The following is a 19,033-nucleotide window of genomic DNA, read 5'->3' on the forward strand; positions in this document are numbered from 1 at the left end:
TATATATGGGGAGGTAGTAGTTCCAACTCATTTTTACAGTGAAAACTGCAGGAACTTCACAACGGCACTAAGAAACAGACGGAGAAAGCAGAGTAAAAGTTTCTCTTTCAACCCTTTCCCTTGGTGCTAGATTAACGAACTTCTCTCCAATTGCTAAGTTCTGAGAGTAACTGTGTGTGAAAGCCGTCCTTCATCTAGCTTGTTGGGAACACAAAGTTTCTTTTCAGTTGCAAATCCTACTCCATACAGATATAAGGGGAGATACTAACTCCGACACGGTTTTACAGTGAAAACTGCAGGAAATTCACACAAGCACTAGGAAACTGTCTGAGAAAGCACAGTAAGGTTTCTCCTGCCACCCGTTCCCTTGGTGCTAAATGAACGAACGTCTGTCCAATTGCTAAGTTCTGAGAGATAATTGTGTGTGAAAGCCTTTCTTCAACAAGCTTGTTGGGAACACAAAGTTTCTTTTCAGTTGCCAACTCCACTCCATAAAGTTATATGGGGAGATACAAGCTCCAAATCTGTTTTACAGTGAAAACTGCAGGAACTTCAAACCGGAACTAGGAAACAGACTGAGGAACCAGATTAAAAGTTTCTCCTGCCACCCGTTCCCTTGGTGCAAGATGAACGAACGTCTCTACACATGCTCAGTTCTGAGAAAAGAGTGTGTGTGAGAGCCGTCCTTCACCTAGCTTTTTGGGAACACAAAGTTTCTGTTCCGCTTCAATCTCCACTAAATACATACATATGAGTAGGTACAAGATCCAAATCAGCTTTACAGAGAAACCTGGAGAAACTTCAATCCGGCACTAGGAAACAGACTGTGAAAACAGATTAAAAGTTTCTCCTGCCACCCTTTCCTTTGGAGCTAGATGAACGAATGTCTCTCCACATGCTCAGTTTTGAGAGATAAGTGTGTGTGAAAGCCGTCCTTCACCTAGCTTGTTGGGAACACAAAGTTCCTTTTCAGTTGCAAACTACACTCCATACAGATATAAGGGGAGGTACTAGCTCCAACTATGTTTAACAGTGAAACCTGCAGGAATTTCAAACAGGGACTAAGAAACAGAATGAGAAATCAGAGAAAAATTTTCTCCTGCAAACCGTTCCATTGGCGCTAGATGAAAGAAAGTCTCTCCACATGCTAACTTCTGAGAGAAAAATGTGTGTGAAAGCCGTCCTTCATATAGCTTGTAGGGAACACAAAGTTTCTTTTCAGTTGCCAACCCCACTCCATACATATATATGGGGAGGTACTAGCTCCAACTCTTTTTACAGTGAATACTGCAGGAACATCTAACCGGCACTAGGAAACAGAGTGAGAAAGCAGAGTAAAAGTTTCTCCACCAAACCGTTCCCTTGGTGCTAGATGAACGAACGTCTTTTCACATACTGAGTTTTGAGAGATAAGTGTGTGTGAAAGCCGTCCTTCACCTATCTTGTTGGGAACACAATATTTCTAATCAATTGCAAACTCCACTCCATACATATATATGGGGAGGTACTACCTCCATCTCGATTTAACAGTGAAAACTGCAGGAAATTCAAACCGGCACTAGGAAACAGACTGACCAATCAGAGCAAAAGTTTCTCCTGCAACCCGTTCCCTTGGTGCTATATGAAAGAACGTCTGTCCACTTGCTAAGTTCTGAGAGAAAATTGTGTGTGAAAGCCTTTCTTCACCTAGCTTGTTGGGAACACAAAGTTTCTTTTCAGTTGCCAACTCCACTCCATACAGATATATGGGGAGGTACTAGCTCCAAATCTTATTTACAGTGAATACTGCAGGAAATTCTAACCGGCACTAGGAAACAGACTGACAAAGCAGAGTAAAAGTTTCTCCAACAAACGGTTCCTTTGGTGCTAGATGAACGAACTTCTCTTCACATGCTCAGTTCTGAGAAAAAGTGTGTGTGAGAGCCGTTCTTCACCTAGCTTCTTGGGAACACAAAGTTTCTCTTCCGTTTCAAACTCCACTAAATACATACATATGAGGAGGTACAAGATCCAACTCAGCTTTACAGAGAAACCTGGAGAAACTTCAATCCGGCACTAGGAAACAGACTGAGAAACCAGATTAAAAGTTTCTCCTGCCACCCGTTCCCTTGGTGCTAGATGAACAAACGTCTCTCCACATGCTCAGTTTTGAGAGATAAGTGTGTGTGAAAGCCATCCATCACCAAGCTTGTTGGGAACACAAAGTTTCTTTTCAGTTGCCAAATCCACTCCATACAGATATTAGGGGAGGTACTAGCTCCAACGCTGTTTTACAGTGAAACCTGCAGGAATTTCAAACAGGGACTAAGAAACAGACTAATAAATCAGAGTAAATATTTCTCCTGCAAACCGTTCCATTGGCGCTAGATGAACGAATGTCTCTTCACATGCTCAGTTCTGAGAAATAAGTGTGTGTGAAAGCCGTTCTTCACCTAGCTTGTTGGGAACACAAAGATTCTAATCAATTGCAAACCCCATTCCATAAATATATATGGGGAGTTCCTACCTCCATCTCGGTTTTACAGTGAAAACTGCAGGAACTTCAAACCGGCACTAGGAAACAGACTGAGAAAGCAGAGCAAAAGTTTCTCCTGCAAACCGTTCCCTTGGTGCTATATGAACGAACGTCTGTCCATTGCTAAGTTCTGAGAGAAAATTGTGTGTGAAAGCCTTTCTTCACCTAGCTTGCTGGGAACACAAATTTTATTTTCAGTAGCCAACTCCACTCCATACAGGTATATCGGGAGGTACAATGTCCAAATCTTTTTTATAGTGAATACTGCAGGAACTTCTAACCGGCACTAGGAAACAGACTGAGAAAGCAGAGTAAAAGTTTCTCCTGCCACCCGTTCCATTGGTGCTAGATGAACGAACATCTCTCAACATGCTCAGTTTTGAGATATAAGTGTGTGTGAAAGCCGTTCTTCACCTAGCTTGTTGGGAACACAAAGTTTCTTTTCAGTTGCAAACTTCACTCCATACAAATATAAGGGGAGGTACAAGCTCCAACTCTGTTTTACACTGAAACCTGAAGGAATGTCAAACAGGGACTAAGAAAAAGACTGAGAAATCAGAGTAAAAGTTTCTCCTGCAAAGCATTCCATTTGTGCTAAATGAACGAACGTCTCTTCACATGCTCAGTTCGGAGAAATAAGTGTGTGTGAAAGCCGTCCTTCACCTAGCTTGTTGGGAACACAAAGTTTCTTTTCAGTTGCCAACTCTACTCCATACAGATATATGGGGAGGTACTAGCTCCAAATCTTTTTTACAGTGAATACTGCAGGAAATTCTAACCGGCACTAGGGAATAGACTGTGAAAGCAGAGTAAAAGTTTCTCCAGCAAACCGTTCCCTTGGTGCTAGATGAACGAACGTCTCTTCACATGCTCAGTTCTTAGAAAAAAGTGTGTGTGAAAGACGTCCTTCACCTAGATTTTTGGGAACACAAAATTTCTCTTCCGTTTCAAACTCCACTATATACATACATATGAGGAGGTACAAGATCCAACTCAGCTTTACAGTGAAACCTGCAGGAACTTCAAACCGGCACTAGGAAACAGACTGAGAAACCAGATTAAAAGTTTCTCCTGCCACCCTTTCCCTTGGTGCTAGATGAACGAACGTCTCTCCTCATGCTCAGTTTTGAGAGATAAGTGTGTGTGAAAGCCGTCCTTCGCCTAGCTTGTTGGGAACACAAAGTTTCTTTTCAGTTGCAAACTCCACTCCATACATATTTATGGGGTGGTAATAGTTACAACTCATTTTTAAAGTGAAAACCGCAGGAAATTCACAATGGCACTAAGAAACAGACTGAGAAAGCAGAGTAATATTTTCTCCTTCAACCCTTTCCCTTGGTGCTAGATGAACGAACGTCTCTCCAATAGTTAAGTTCTGAGAGTAACTGTGTGTGAAAGCCGTCCTTCATATAGCTTGTTGGGAACACAAAGTTTCTTTTCAGTTGCAAACCCTACTCCATACAGATATAAGGGGAGGTACTAACTCCGACACGGTTTTACAGTGAAAATTGCAGGAAATTCACACCAGCACTAGGAAACAGTCTGAGAAAGCAGAGTAAAAGTTTCTCCTGCCACCCGTTCCCTTGGTGCTAAATGAACGAACGTCTGTCCAATTGCTAAGTTCTGAGAGATAATTGTGTGTGAAAGCCTTTCTTCAACCAGCTTGTTGGGAACACAAAGATACTTTTCAGTTGCCAACTCCACTCCATAAAGTTATATGGGGAGATACAAGCTCCAAATCTTTTTTACAGTGAAAACTGCAGCAACTTCAAACAGGGACTAAGAAAAAGACTGAGAAAGCAGAGAAAAGTTTCTCCTACAACCCGTTCCTCGGTGCTAGATGAATGAACGTCTCAACACATACTGAGTTTAAAGAGATAAGTGTGTGTGAAAACATTCCCACACCTAGCTTGTTGGGAACACAAAGTTTCTTTTCAGTTGACAACACCAATCCATAAAGATATATGGGGAGGTACTTGATCCAAATCGGTTTTACAGTGAAAACTGCAGGAACTTCAAACCGGCACTAGGAAACAGACTGAGAAACCAGATTAAAAGTTTCTCCTGCCACCCTTTCCCTTGGTGCTAGATGAACGAGCGTCTCTCCACATGCTAACTTCTGAGAGATAAATGTGTGTGAAAGCCGTCCTTCATATAGCTTGTTGGGAACACAAAGTTTCTTTACAGTTGCCAACTCCACTCCATACAGAAATATGGGGGGGTACTAGCTCCAAGTCTTTTTACAGTGAATACTGCAGGAATATCTAACCGGCACTAGGAAACAGACTGAGAAAGCAGAGTAAAAGTTTCTCCTGCAAACCGTTCCATGGTGCTAGATGTACGAACATCTCTCCACATGCGCAGTTTTGATAGATAAGTGTGTGTGAAAGCCGTCCTTCACCTTGCTTTTTGGGAACACAAAGTTTCTTTTCAGTTGCAAACTCCACTCCATACAGATATAAGAGGAGGTACTACCTCCAACTCTGTTTTACAGTGAAACCTGCAGGCATGTCAAACAGGGACTAAGAAACAGACTGAGAAATCAGAGTAAAAGGTTCTCCTGCAAACCGTTCCATTGGTGCTAGATGAACGAAGGTCTCTTCACATGCTCAGTTCTGAGAAATAACTGTGTGTGAAAGCGTTTCTTCACCTAGCTTGTTGGGAACACAAAGTTTCTAATTAATTGCAAACCCCACTCCATAAATATATATGGGGAGGTCCTACCTCCATCACGGTTTTACACTGAAAACTGCAGGAAATTCAAACCGGCACTAGGAAACAGACTGGGAAAGCAGAGCAAAAGTTTCTCCTGCAACCCGTTCCCTTGGTGCTATATGAACGAACGTCTGTCCACTTGCTAAGTTCTGAGAGAAAATTATGTGTGAAAGCCTTTCTTCACCTAGCTTGTTGGGAACACAAAGTTTCTTTTCAGTTGCCAACTCCACTCCATACAGATATACGGGGAGGTACTAGCTCCAAACCTTTTTTACAGTGAATACTGCAGGAACTTCTAAGCGGCACTACGAAACAGACTGAGAAAGCAGAGAAAAAGTTTCTCCAGGAAACCGTACCCTTGGTGCTAGAAGTACGAACGTCTCTTCACATGCTCAGTTCTGAGAAAAATAGTGTGAGAGCCGTTCTTCACCTAGCATTTTGGGAACACAAAGTTTCTGTTCCATTTCAAAATCCACTATATACATACATATGAGGAGGTACAAGATCCAACTCAGCGTTACAGTGAAACCTGCAGGAACTTCAAACCGGCACTAGGAAACTGACTGAGAAACCAGATTAAAAGTTTCTCCTGCCAACCGTTCCCTTGGTGCTAGATGAACGAACGTCTCTCCACATGCTCAGTTTTGAGAGATAAGAGTGTGTGAAAGCCGTCCTTCACCTAGTTTGTTGGGAACACAAAGTTTCTTTTCAGTTGCAAACTCCACTCCATACATATATATGGGGAGGTAGTAGTTCCAAATCATTTTTACAGTGAAAACCGCAAGTACTTCACAACAGCACTAAGAAACAGACAGAGAAAGCAGAGTAAAAGTTTCTCTTTCAACTCTTTCTCTTGGTGCTAGATGAACGAACGTCTCTCCAATTGCTAAGTTCTGAGAGACAACTGTGTGTGAAAGCCGTCCTTCACCTAGCTTTTTGGGAACACAAATCTTCTCTTCAGTTACAAACTCTACTAAATACATACATATGAGGAGTTACAAGATCCAACTCAGCTTTACAGAGAAACCTGAAGATACTTAAATCCGGCACTAGGAAACAGACTGAGAAAGCAGAGTAAAAGTTTCTCCTGCCACCCGTTCCATTGGTGCTAGATGAACGAACATCTCTCAACATGCTCAGTTTTGAGAGATAAGTGTGTGTGAAAGCCGTCCTTCACCTAGCTTGTTGGGAACACAAAGATTCTTTTCAGTTGCAAACTCCACTCCATACAAATATAAGGGGAGGTACAAGCTCCAACTCTGTTTTACACTGAAACCTGCAGGATTGTCAAACAGGGACTAAGAAAAAGAATGAGAATTCAGAGTAAAAGTTTCTCCTGCAAAGCATTCCATTTGTGCTAAATGAACGAACGTCTCTTCACATGCTCAGTTCGGAGAAATAAGTGTGTGTGAAAGCCGTCCTTCACCTAGCTTGTTGGGAACACAAAGATTCTAATCAATTGCAAACCCCACTCCATAAATATATATGGGGAGGTCCTATCTCCATCTCGGTTTTACAGTGAAAACTGCAGGAACTTCAAACCGGCCCTAGGAAACAGACTGAGAAAGCAGAGCAAAAGTTTCTCCTGCAACCCGTTCCCTTGGTGCTATATGAACGAACGTCTGTCCATTGTTAAGTTCTGAGAGTAAATTGTGTGTGAAAGCCTTTCTTCACCTAGCTTGCTGGGAACACAAATTTTATTTTCAGTAGCCAACTCCACTCCATACAGGTATATGGGGAGGTACAAGCTCCAAATCTTTTTTACAGTGAATACTGCAGGAACTTCTAACCGGCACTAGGAAACAGAATGAGAAAGCAGAGTAAAAGTTTCTCCTGCCACCCGTTCCATTGGTGCTAGATGAACGAACATCTCTCAACATGCTCAGTTTTGAGAGATGAGTGTGTGTGAAAGCCGTCCTTCACCTTGCTTGTAGCGAACACAAAGTTTCTTTTCAGTTGCCAACTCCACTCCATACAGATATAAGGGGAGGTACTAGCTCCAACTCTGTTTTACACTGAAACCTGCAGGAATGTCAAATAGGGACTAAGAAACAGACTGAGAAATCTGAGTAAAATTTTCTCATGCAAACGATTCCATTTTTGCTAGATGAACGAACGTGTCTTCACATGCTAAATTCTGAGAAATAAGTGTGTGTGAAAGCCATCCTTCACCTAGCTTGTTGAGAACACAAAGTTTCTTTTCAGTTGCCAACTCCACTCCATACAGATATAAGGGGAGGTACTAGCTCCAAATCTTTTTTACAGTGAATACTGCAGGAATTTCTAACCGGCACTAGGAAACAGACTGAGAAAGCAGAGCAAAAGTTTCTCCTGCAACCCGTTCCCTTGGTGCTATATGAACGAACGTCTGTCCACTTGCTAAGTTCTGAGAGAAAATTGTGTGTGAAAGCCTTTCTTCACCAAGCTTGCTGGGAACACAAAGTTTCTTTTCAGTTGCCAACTCCACTCCATACAGGTATATGGGGAGGAACAAGCTCCAAACCTTTTTTACAGTGAATACTGCAGGAACTTCTAACCAGGACTAGGAAACAGACTGAGAAAGCAGAGTAAAAGTTTCTCCAGCAAACCGTTCCCTTGGTGCTAGATGAACGAACTTCTCTTCACATGCTCAGTTCTGAGAAAATAGTGTGTGTGAGAGCCGTTCTTCACCTAGCTTTTTGGGAACACAAAGTTTCTCTTCCTTTTCAAACTACACTAAATACATACATATGAGGAGGTACAAGATCCAACTCAGTTTTACAGTGAAACCTGCAGGAACTTCAAACCGGCCTTAGGAAACAGACTGAGAAACCAGATTAAAAGTATCTCCTGCCACCCGTTCCCTTGGTGGTAGATGAACCAAAGTCTCTCCACATGCTCAGTTTTGAGAGATAAGTGTGTGTGAAAGCCGTCCTTCACCTAGCTTGTTGGGAACACAAACTTTCTTTTCAGTTGCAAACTACACTCCATACAGTTATAAGGGGTGGTACTAGCTCCAACTCTATTTTACAGTGAAAACTGCAGGAACATCAAACAGGGACTAAGAAACAGACTGAGAAAGCAGAGTAAAAGTTTCTCCTGCAAACCTTTCCATTGGTGCTAGATGAACGAATGTCTCTTCACATGTTAAGTTCTGTGAAATACTTGTGTGTGAAAGCCGTCCTTCACCTAGCTTGTTGGCAACACAAAGTTTCTTTTCAGTTGCCAACTCCACTCCATACAGATATATGGGGTGGTACTAGCTCCAACTCTTTTTTACACTGAATACTGCAGGAACTTCTAACCGGCACTAGGAAACAGACTGACACATCAGAGTAAAAGTTTCCCCAGAAACCCTTTCCTTTGGTGCTATATGAACGAACGTCTGTCCACTTGCTAAGTTCTGAGAGAATATTGTGTGTGAAAGCCTTTCTTCACCTAGCTTTTTGGGAACACAAAGTTTCTTTTCAGTTGCAAACCCCACTCCATACATATATATGGGGAGGTAGTAGTTCCAACTCATTTTTACATTGAAAACCGCTGGAAATTCACAACGGCACTAAGAAACAGACTGAGAAAGTAGAGTAAAAGTTCCTCCTTCAACCCTTTCCCTTGGTGCTAGATTAACGAAAGTCTCTCCACTTGCTAAGTTCTGAGAGTAACTGTGTGTGAAAGCCGTCCTTCATCTAGCTTGTTGGGAACACAAAGTTTCTTTTCAGTTGCAAACCCTACTCCATACAGATATAAGGGGTGGTACTAACTCCGACACGGTTTTACAGTGAAAACTGCAGGAAATTCACACAAGCACTAGGAAACAGACTGAGAAAGCACAGTAAGGTTTCTCCTGCCACCCGTTCCCTTGGTGCTAAATGAACGAACGTCTGTCCAATTGCTAAGTTCTGAGAGATAATTGTGTGTGAAAGCCTTTCTTCAACCAGCTTGTTGGGAACACAAAGTTTCTTTTCAGTTGCCAACTCCACTCCATAAAGTTATATGGGGAGATACAAGCTCCAAATCGGTTTTACAGTGAAAACTGCAGCAACATCAAACAGGGACTAAGAAAAAGACTGAGAAATCAGAGTAAAAGTTTCTCCTACAACCCGTTCCTCGGTTCTAGATGAATGAACGTCTCTACACATAATGAGTTTAGAGAGATAAGTGTGTGTGAAAGCATTCCCACACCTAACTTGTTGGGAACCCAAAGTTTCTTTTTAGTTGACAACGCCAATCCATAAAGATATATGGGGAGGTACTTGATCCAAATCGGTTTTACAGTGAAAACTGCAGGAACTTCTAACCGGCACTAGGAAACAGACTGAGAAACCAGATTAAAAGTTTCTCCTGCCACCCGTTCCCTTGGTGCTAGATGAACGAACGTCTGTCCAATTGCTAAGTTCTGAGAGAAAATTGTGTGTGAAAGCCTTCCTTCACATAGCTTGTTGGGAACACATAGTTTCTTTTCACTTGCCAACTCCACTCCATACAGATATATGGGGAGGTACTATCTCCAACTCTTTTTTACATTGAATACTGCACTAAATTCTAACCGGCACTAGGAAACAGACTGAGAAAGCAGAGTAAAAGTTTCTCCTTCAACGCGTTCCCTTGGTGCTAGATGAACTAACGTCTCTACACATGCTCAGTTCTGAGAAAAAAGTGTGTGTGAAAGCCGTCCTTCACCTAGATTTTTGGGAACACAAAGTTTCTCTTCCGTTTCAAACTCCACTATATACATACATATGAGGAGGTACAAGATCCAACTCAGCTTTATAGTGAAACCTGCAGGAATTTCAAACCGGCACTAGGAAACAGACTGAGAAACCAGATTAAAAGTTTCTCCTGCCACCCGTTCCCTTGGTGCTAGATGAACGAACGTCTCTCCACATGCTCAGTTTTGAGAGATAAGTGTGTGTGAAAGCCGTCCTTCACCTAGCTTGTTGGGAACACAAAGTTTGTTTTCAGTTGCAAACTCCACTCCATACATATATATGGGGAGGTAGTAGTTCCAACTCATTTTTACAGTGAAAACTGCAGGAACTTCACAACGGCACTAAGAAACAGACGGAGAAAGCAGAGTAAAAGTTTCTCTTTCAACCCTTTCCCTTGGTGCTAGATTAACGAACTTCTCTCCAATTGCTAAGTTCTGAGAGTAACTGTGTGTGAAAGCCGTCCTTCATCTAGCTTGTTGGGAACACAAAGTTTCTTTCCAGTTGCAAATCCTACTCCATACAGATATAAGGGGAGGTACTAACTCCGACACGGTTTTAGAGTGAAAACTGCAGGAAATTCACACAAGCACTAGGAAACTGTCTGAGAAAGCACAGTAAGGTTTCTCCTGCCACCCGTTCCCTTGGTGCTAAAGGAACGAACGTCTGTCCAATTGCTAAGTTCTGAGAGATAATTGTGTGTGAAAGCCTTTCTTCAACAAGCTTGTTGGGAACACAAAGTTTCTTTTCAGTTGCCAACTCCACTCCATTATGTTATATGGGGAGATACAAGCTCCAAATCTGTTTTACAGTGAAAACTGCAGGAACTTCAAACCGGAACTAGGAAACAGACTGAGGAACCAGATTAAAAGTTTCTCCTGCCACCCGTTCCCTTGGTGCAAGATGAACTAACGTCTCTACACATGCTCAGTTCTGAGAAAAGAGTGTGTGTGAGAGCCGTCCTTCACCTAGCTTTTTGGGAACACAAAGTTTCTGTTCCGCTTCAATCTCCACTAAATACATACATATGAGTAGGTACAAGATCCAAATCAGCTTTACAGAGAAACCTGGAGAAACTTCAATCCGGCACTAGGAAACAGACTGAGAAAACAGATTAAAAGTTTCTCCTGCCACCCTTTCCCTTGGTGCTAGATGAACGAATGTCTCTCCACATGCTCAGTTTTGAGAGATAAGTGTGTGTGAAAGCCGTCCTTCACATATCTTGTTGGGAACACAAAGTTCCTTTTCAGTTGCAAACTCCACTCCATACAGATATAAGGGTAGGTACTATCTCCAACTATGTTTTACAGTGAAACCTGCAGGAATTTCAAACAGGGACTAAGAAACAGAATGAGAAATCAGAGAAAAATTTTCTCCTGCAAACCGTTCCATTGGCGCTAGATGAACGAAAGTCTCTCCACATGCTAACTTCTGAGAGAAAAATGTGTGTGAAAGCCGTCCTTCATATAGCTTGTAGGGAACACAAAGTTTCTTTTCAGTTGCCAACCCCACTCCATACATATATATGGGGAGGTACTAGCTCCAACTCTTTTTACAGTGAATACTGCAGGAACATCTAACCGGCACTAGGAAACAGAGTGAGAAAGCAGAGTAAAAGTTTCTCCACCAAACCGTTCCCTTGGTGCTAGATGAACGAACGTCTTTTCACATACTGAGTTTTGAGAGATAAGTGTGTGTGAAAGCCGTCCTTCACCTATCTTGTTGGGAACACAAAATTTCTAATCAATTGCAAACTCCACTCCATAAATATATATGGGGAGGTACTACCTCCATCTCGATTTAACAGTGAAAACTGCAGGAAATTCAAACCGGCACTAGGAAACAGACTGACCAATCAGAGCAAAAGTTTCTCCTGCAACCCGTTCCCTTGGTGCTATATGAAAGAACGTCTGTCCACTTGCTAAGTTCTGAGAGAAAATTGTGTGTGAAAGCCTTTCTTCACCTAGCTTGTTGGGAACACAAAGCTTCTTTTCAGTTGCCAACTCCACTCCATACAGATATATGGGGAGGTACTAGCTCCAAATCTTATTTACGGTGAATACTGCAGGAAATTCTAACCGGCACTAGGAAACAGACTGACAAAGCAGAGTAAAAGTTTCTCCAACAAACCGTTCCTTTGGTGCTAGATGAACGAACTTCTCTTCACATGCTCAGTTCTGAGAAAAAGTGTGTGTGAGAGCCGTTCTTCACCTAGCTTCTTGGGAACACAAAGTTTCTGTTCCGTTTCAAACTCCACTAAATACATACATATGAGGAGGTACAAGATCCAACTCAGCTTTACAGAGAAACCCGGAGAAACTTCAATCCGGCACTAGGAAACAGACTGAGAAACCAGATTAAAAGTTTCTCCTGCCACCCGTTCCCTTGGTGCTAGATGAACAAACGTCTCTCCACATGCTCAGTTTTGAGAGATAAGTGTGTGTGAAAGCCGTCCATCACCAAGCTTGTTGGGAACAAAAAGTTTCTTTTCAGTTGCCAAATCCACTCCATACAGATATTAGGGGAGGTACTAGCTCCAACTCTGTTTTACAGTGAAACCTGCAGGAATTTCAAACAGGGACTAAGAAACAGACTGATAAATCAGAGTAAATATTTCTCCTGCAAACCGTTCCATTGGCGCTAGATGAACGAACGTCTCTTCACATGCTCAGTTCTGAGAAATAAGTGTGTGTGAAAGCCGTCCTTCACCTAGCTTGTTGGGAACACAAAGATTCTAATCAATTGCAAACCCCATTCCATAAATATATATGGGGAGTTCCTACCTCCATCTCGGTTTTACAGTGAAAACTGCAAAAACTTCAAACCGGCACTAGGAATCAGACTGAGAAAGCAGAGCAAAAGTTTCTCCTGCAAACCGTTCCCTTGGTGCTATATGAACGAACGTCTGTCCATTGCTAAGTTCTGAGAGAAAATTGTGTGTGAAAGCGTTTCTTCACCTAGCTTGCTGGGAACACAAATTTTATTTTCAGTAGCCAACTCCACTCCATACAGGTATATGGGGAGGTACAATGTCCAAATCTTTTTTATAGTGAACACTGCAGGAACTTCTAACCGGCACTAGGAAACAGAGTGAGAAAGCAGAGAAAAAGTTTCTCCTGCCACCCGTTCCATTGGTGCTAGATGAACGAACATCTCTCAACATGCTCAGTTTTGAGAGATAAGTGTGTGTGAAAGCCGTCCTTCACCTAGCTTGTTGGGAACACAAAGTTTCTTTTCAGTTGCAAACTTCACTCCATACAAATATAAGGGGAGGTACAAGCTCCAACTCTGTTTTACACTGAAACCTGCAGGAATGTCAAACAGGGACTAAGAAAAAGACTGAGAAATCAGAGTAAAAATTTCTCCTGCAAAGCATTCCATTTGTGCTAAATGAACGAACGTCTCTTCACATGCTCAGTTCTGAGAAAAAAGTGTGTGTGAAAGCCGTCCTTCACCTAGCTTGTTGGGAACCCAAAGTTTCTTTTCAGTTGCCAACTCCACTCCATACAGATATATGGAGAGGTACTAGCTCCAAATCTTTTTTACAGTGAATACTGCAGGAATTTCTAACCGGCACTAGGAAACAGACTGGGAATGCAGAGTAAAAGTTTCTCCAGCAAACCGTACCCTTGGTGCTAGATGGACGAACGTCTCTTCACATGCTCAGTTCTGAGAAAAAAGTGTGTGTGAGAGCCGTTCTTCACCTAGCTTTTTGGGAACACAAAGTTTCTGTTCCATTTCAAACTCCACTAAATACATACACATGAGGAGGTACAAGATCCAACTCAGCTTTACAGAGAAACCTGGAGAAACTTCAATCCGGCACTAGGAAAAAGACTGAGAAACCAGATTAAAAGTTTCTCCTGCCACCCGTTCCCTTGGTGCTAGATGAACAAACGTCTCTCCACATGCTCAGTTTTGAGAGATAAGTGTGTGTGAAAGCCGTCCTTCACCTAGCTTGTTGGGAACACAAAGTTTCTTTTCAGTTGCAAACTCCAATCCATACAGATATAAGGGGAGGCACTAGCTCCAACTCTGTTTTACAGTTAAACCTGCAGGAATTTTAAACAGGGACTAAGAAACAGACTGATAAAACAGAGTAAAAGTTTCTCCTGCAAACCGTTCCATTGGTGCTAGATGAACGAACGTCTCTTCACATGTTCAGTTCTGAGAAATAAGTGTGTGTGAAAGCCGTCCTTCACCTAGCTTGTTGGGAACACAAAGTTTCTAATCAATTGCAAACCCCACTCCATAAATATATATGGGGAGGTCCTACCTCCATCTCGGTTTTACTGTGAAAACTGCAGGAACTTCAAACAGGGACTAAGAAAAAGACTGAGAAAGCAGAGAAAAGTTTATCCTACAACCCGTTCCTCGGTGCTAGATGAATGAACGTCTCAACACATACTGAGTTTAGAGAGAAAAGTGTGTGTGAAAACATTCCCACACCTAGCTTGTTGTTAACACTAAGTTTCTTTTCAGTTGACAACTCCAATCCATAAAGATATATGGGGAGGTACTTGATCCAAATCGGTTTTACAGTGAAAACTGCAGGAACTTCAAACCGGCACTTGGAAACAGACTGAGAAACCAGATTAAAAGTTTCTCCTGCCACCCTTTCCCTTGGTGCTAGATGAACGAGCGTCTCACCACATGCTAACTTCTGAGAGATAAATGTGTGTGAAAGCCGTCCTTCATATAGCTTGTTGGGAACACAAAGTTTCTTTACAGTTGCCAACTCCACTCCATACAGAAATATGGGGAGGTACTAGCTCCAAGTCTTTTTACAGTGAATACTGCAGGAATATCTAACCGGCACTAGGAAACAGACAGAGAAAGCAGAGTAAAAGTTTCTCCAGCAAACCGTTCCATTGGTGCTAGATGAACGAAGGTCTCTTCACATGCTCAGTTCTGAGAAATAACTGTGTGTGAAAGCGTTTCTTCACCTAGCTTGTTGGGAACACAAAGTTTCTAATTAATTGCAAACCCCACTCCATAAATATATATGGGGAGGTCCTACCTCCATCACGGTTTTACACTGAAAACTGCAGGAAATTCAAACCGGCACTAGGAAACAGACTGAGAAAGCAGAGCAAAAGTTTCTCCTGCAACCCGTTCCCTTGGTGCTATATGAACGAACGTCTGTCCACTTGCTAAGTTCTGAGAGAAAATTATGTGTGAAAGCCTTTCTTCACCTAGCTTGTTGGGAACACAAAGTTTCTTTTCAGTTGCCAACTCCACTCCATACAGATATACGGGGAGGTACTAGCTCCAAACCTTTTTTACAGTGAATACTGCAGGAACTTCTAAGCGGCACTAGGAAACAGACTGAGAAAGCAGAGTAAAAGTTTCTCCAGCAAACCGTACCCTTGGTGCTAGAAGAACGAACGTCTCTTCACATGCTCAGTTCTGAGAAAAAAGTGTGTGAGAGCCGTTCTTCACCTAGCATTTTGGGAACACAAAGTTTCTGTTTCGTTTCAAAATCCACTATATACATACATAAGAGGAGGTACAAGATCAAACTCAGCTTTACAGTGAAACCTGCAGGAACTTCAAACCGGCACTAGGAAACTGACTGAGAAACCAGATTAAAAGTTTCTCCTGCCAACCGTTCCCTTGGTGCTAGATGAACGAACGTCTCTCCACATGCTCAGTTTTGAGAGATAAGAGTGTGTGAAAGCCGTCCTTCACCTAGCTTGTTGGGAACACAAAGTTTCTTTTCAGTTGCAAACTCCACTCCATACATATATATGGGGAGGTAGTAGTTCCAAATCATTTTTACAGTGAAAACCGCAAGTACTTCACAACAGCACTAAGAAACAGACAGAGAAAGCAGAGTAAAAGTTTCTCTTTCAACTCTTTCTCTTGGTGCTAGATGAAAGAACGTCTCTCCATTTGCTAAGTTCTGAGAGACAACTGTGTGTGAAAGCCGTCCTTCACCTAGCTTTTTGGGAACACAAATCTTCTCTTCAGTTACAAACTCCACTAAATACATACATATGAGGAGTTACAAGATCCAACTCAGCTTTACAGAGAAACCTGGAGATACTTAAATCCGGCACTAGGAAACAGACTGAGAAAGCAGAGTAAAAGTTTCTCCTGCCACCCGTTCCATTGGTGTTAGATGAATGAACATCTCTCAACATGCTCAGTTTTGAGAGATAAGTGTGTGTGAAAGCCGTCCTTCACCTAGCTTGTTGGGAACACAAAGTTTCTTTTCAGTTGCAAACTCCACTCCATACAAATATAAGGGGAGGTACAAGTTCCAACTCTGTTTTACACTGAAACCTGCAGGATTGTCAAACAGGGACTAAGAAAAAGAATGAGAAATCAGAGTAAAAGTTTCTCCTGCAAAGCATTCCATTTGTGCTAAATGAACGAACGTCTCTTCACATGCTCAGTTCGGAGAAATAAGTGTGTGTGAAAGCCGTCCTTCACCTAGCTTGTTGGGAACACAAAGATTCTAATCAATTGCAAACCCCACTCCATAAATATATATGGGGAGGTCCTACCTCCATCTCGGTTTTACAGTGAAATCTGCAGGAACTTCAAACGGGCACTAGGAAACAGACTGAGAAAGCAGAGCAAAAGTTTCTCCTGCAAACCGTTCCCTTGGTGCTATATGAACGAACGTCTGTCCATTGCTAAGTTCTGAGAGAAAATTGTGTGTGAAAGCCTTTCTTCACCTAGCTTGCTGGGAACACAAATTTTATTTTCAGTAGCCAACTCCACTCCATACAGGTATATGGGGAGGTACAAGGACCAAATCTTTTTTATAGTGAAAAATGCAGGAACTTCATACCGGCACTAGGAAACAGACTGAGAAAGCAGAGCAAAAGTTTCTCCTGCAACCCGTTCCCTTGGTGCTATATGAAAGAACGTCTGTCCACTTGCTAAGTTCTGAGAGAAAATTGTGTGTGAAAGCCTTTCTTCACCAAGCTTGCTGGGAACACAAAGTTTCTTTTCAGTTGCCAACTCCACTCCATACAGGTATATGGGGAGGAACAAGCTCCAAACCTTTTTTACAGTGAATACTGCAGGAACTTCTAACCGGGACTAGGAAACAGACTGAGAAAGCAGAGTAAAAGTTTCTCCAGCAAACCGTTCCCTTGGTGCTAGATGAACGAACGTCTCATCACATGCTCAGTTCTGAGAAAAAAGTGTGTGTGAGAGCCGTTCTTCACCTAGCTTTTTGGGAACACAAAGTTTCTCTTCCTTTTCAAACTACACTAAATACATACATATGAGGAGGTACAAGATCCAACTCAGTTTTACAGTGAAACCTGCAGGAACTTCAAACCGGCACTAGGAAACAGACTGAGAAACCAGATTAAAAGTATCTCCTGCCACCCGTTCCATTGGTGGTAGATGAACGAAAGTCTCTCCACATGCTCAGTTTTGAGAGATAAGTGTGTGTGAAAGCCGTCCTTCACCTAGCTTGTTGGCAACACAAAGTTTCTTTTCAGTTGCCAACTCCACTCCATACAGATATATGGGGTGGTACTAGCTCCAACTCTTTTTTACACTGAATACTGCAGGAACTTCTAACAGGCACTAGGAAACAGACTGACAAAGCAGAGTAAAAGTTTCCCCAGAAACCCTTTCCTTTGGTGCTATATGAACGAACGTCTGTCCACTTGCTAAGTTCTGAGAGAATATTGTGTGTGAAAGCCTTTCTTCACCTAGCTTTTTGGGAACACAAAGTTTCTTTTCAGTTGCAAACTCCACTCCATACATATATATGGGGAGGTAGTAGTCCCAACTCATTTTTACATTGAAAACCGCTGGAACTTCACAACGGCACTAAGAAACAGACTGAGAAAGCAGAGTAAAAGTTCCTCCTTCAACCCTTTCCGTTGGTGCTAGATTAACGAAAGTCTCTCCACTTGCTAAGTTCTGAGAGTAACTGTGTGTGAAAGCCGTCCTTCATCTAGCTTGTTGGGAACACAAAGTTTCTTTTCAGTTGCAAACCCTACTCCATACAGATATAAGGGTTGGTACTAACTCCGACACGGTTTTACAGTGAAAACTACAGGAAATTCACACAAGCACTAGGAAACAGACTGAGAAAGCACAGTAAGGTTTCTCCTGCCACCCGTTCCCTTGGTGCAAAATGAATGAACGTCTGTTCAATTGCTAAGTTCTGAGAGATAATTGTGTGTGAAAGTCTTTCTTCAACCAGATTGTTGTGAACACAAAGTTTCTTTTCAGTTGCCAACTCCACTCCATAAAGTTATATGGGGAGATACAAGCTCCAAATCGGTTTTACAGTGAAAACTGCAGCAATATCAAACAAGGACTAAGAAAAAGACTGAGAAATCAGAGTAAAAGTTTCTCCTACAACCCGTTCCTCGGTTCTAGATGAATGAACGTCTCTACACATAATGAGTTTAGAGAGATAAGTGTGTGTGAAAGCATTCCCACACCTAACTTGTTGGGAACACAAAGATCCTTTTTAGTTGACAACGCCAATCCATAAAGATATATGGGGAGGTACTTGATCCAAATCGGTTTTACAGTGAAAACTGCAGGAACTTCTAACCGGCACTAGGAAACAGACTGAGAAACCAGATTAAAAGTTTCTCCTGCCACCCGTTCCCTTGGTGCTAGATGAACTAACGTCTCTACACATGCTCAGTTCTGAGAAAAAAGTGTGTGTGAAAGCCGTCCTTCACCTAGATTTTTGGGAACACAAAGTTTCTCTTCCATTTCAAACTCCAGTATATACATACATATGAGGAGGTACAAGATCCAACTCAGCTTTATAGTGAAACCTGCAGGAACTTCAAACCGGCACTAGGAAACAGACTGAGAAACCAGATTAAAAATTTCTCCTGCCACCCGTTCCCTTGGTGCTAGATGAACGAACGTCTCTCCACATGCTCAGTTTTGAGAGATAAGTGTGTGTGAAAGCCGTCCTTCAACTAGCTTGTTGGGAACACAAAGTTTGTTTTCCGTTGCAAACTCCAATCCATACATATATATGGGGAGGTAGTAGTTCCAACTCATTTTTACAGTGAAAACTGCAGGAACTTCACAACGGCACTAAGAAACAGACGGAGAATGCAGAGTAAAAGTTTCTCTTTCAACCCTTTCCCTTGGTGCTAGATTAACGAAC

Source organism: Camelus dromedarius, chromosome 21, assembly GCF_036321535.1.
Source record: "Camelus dromedarius isolate mCamDro1 chromosome 21, mCamDro1.pat, whole genome shotgun sequence".
Taxonomy (NCBI): domain Eukaryota; kingdom Metazoa; phylum Chordata; class Mammalia; order Artiodactyla; family Camelidae; genus Camelus; species Camelus dromedarius.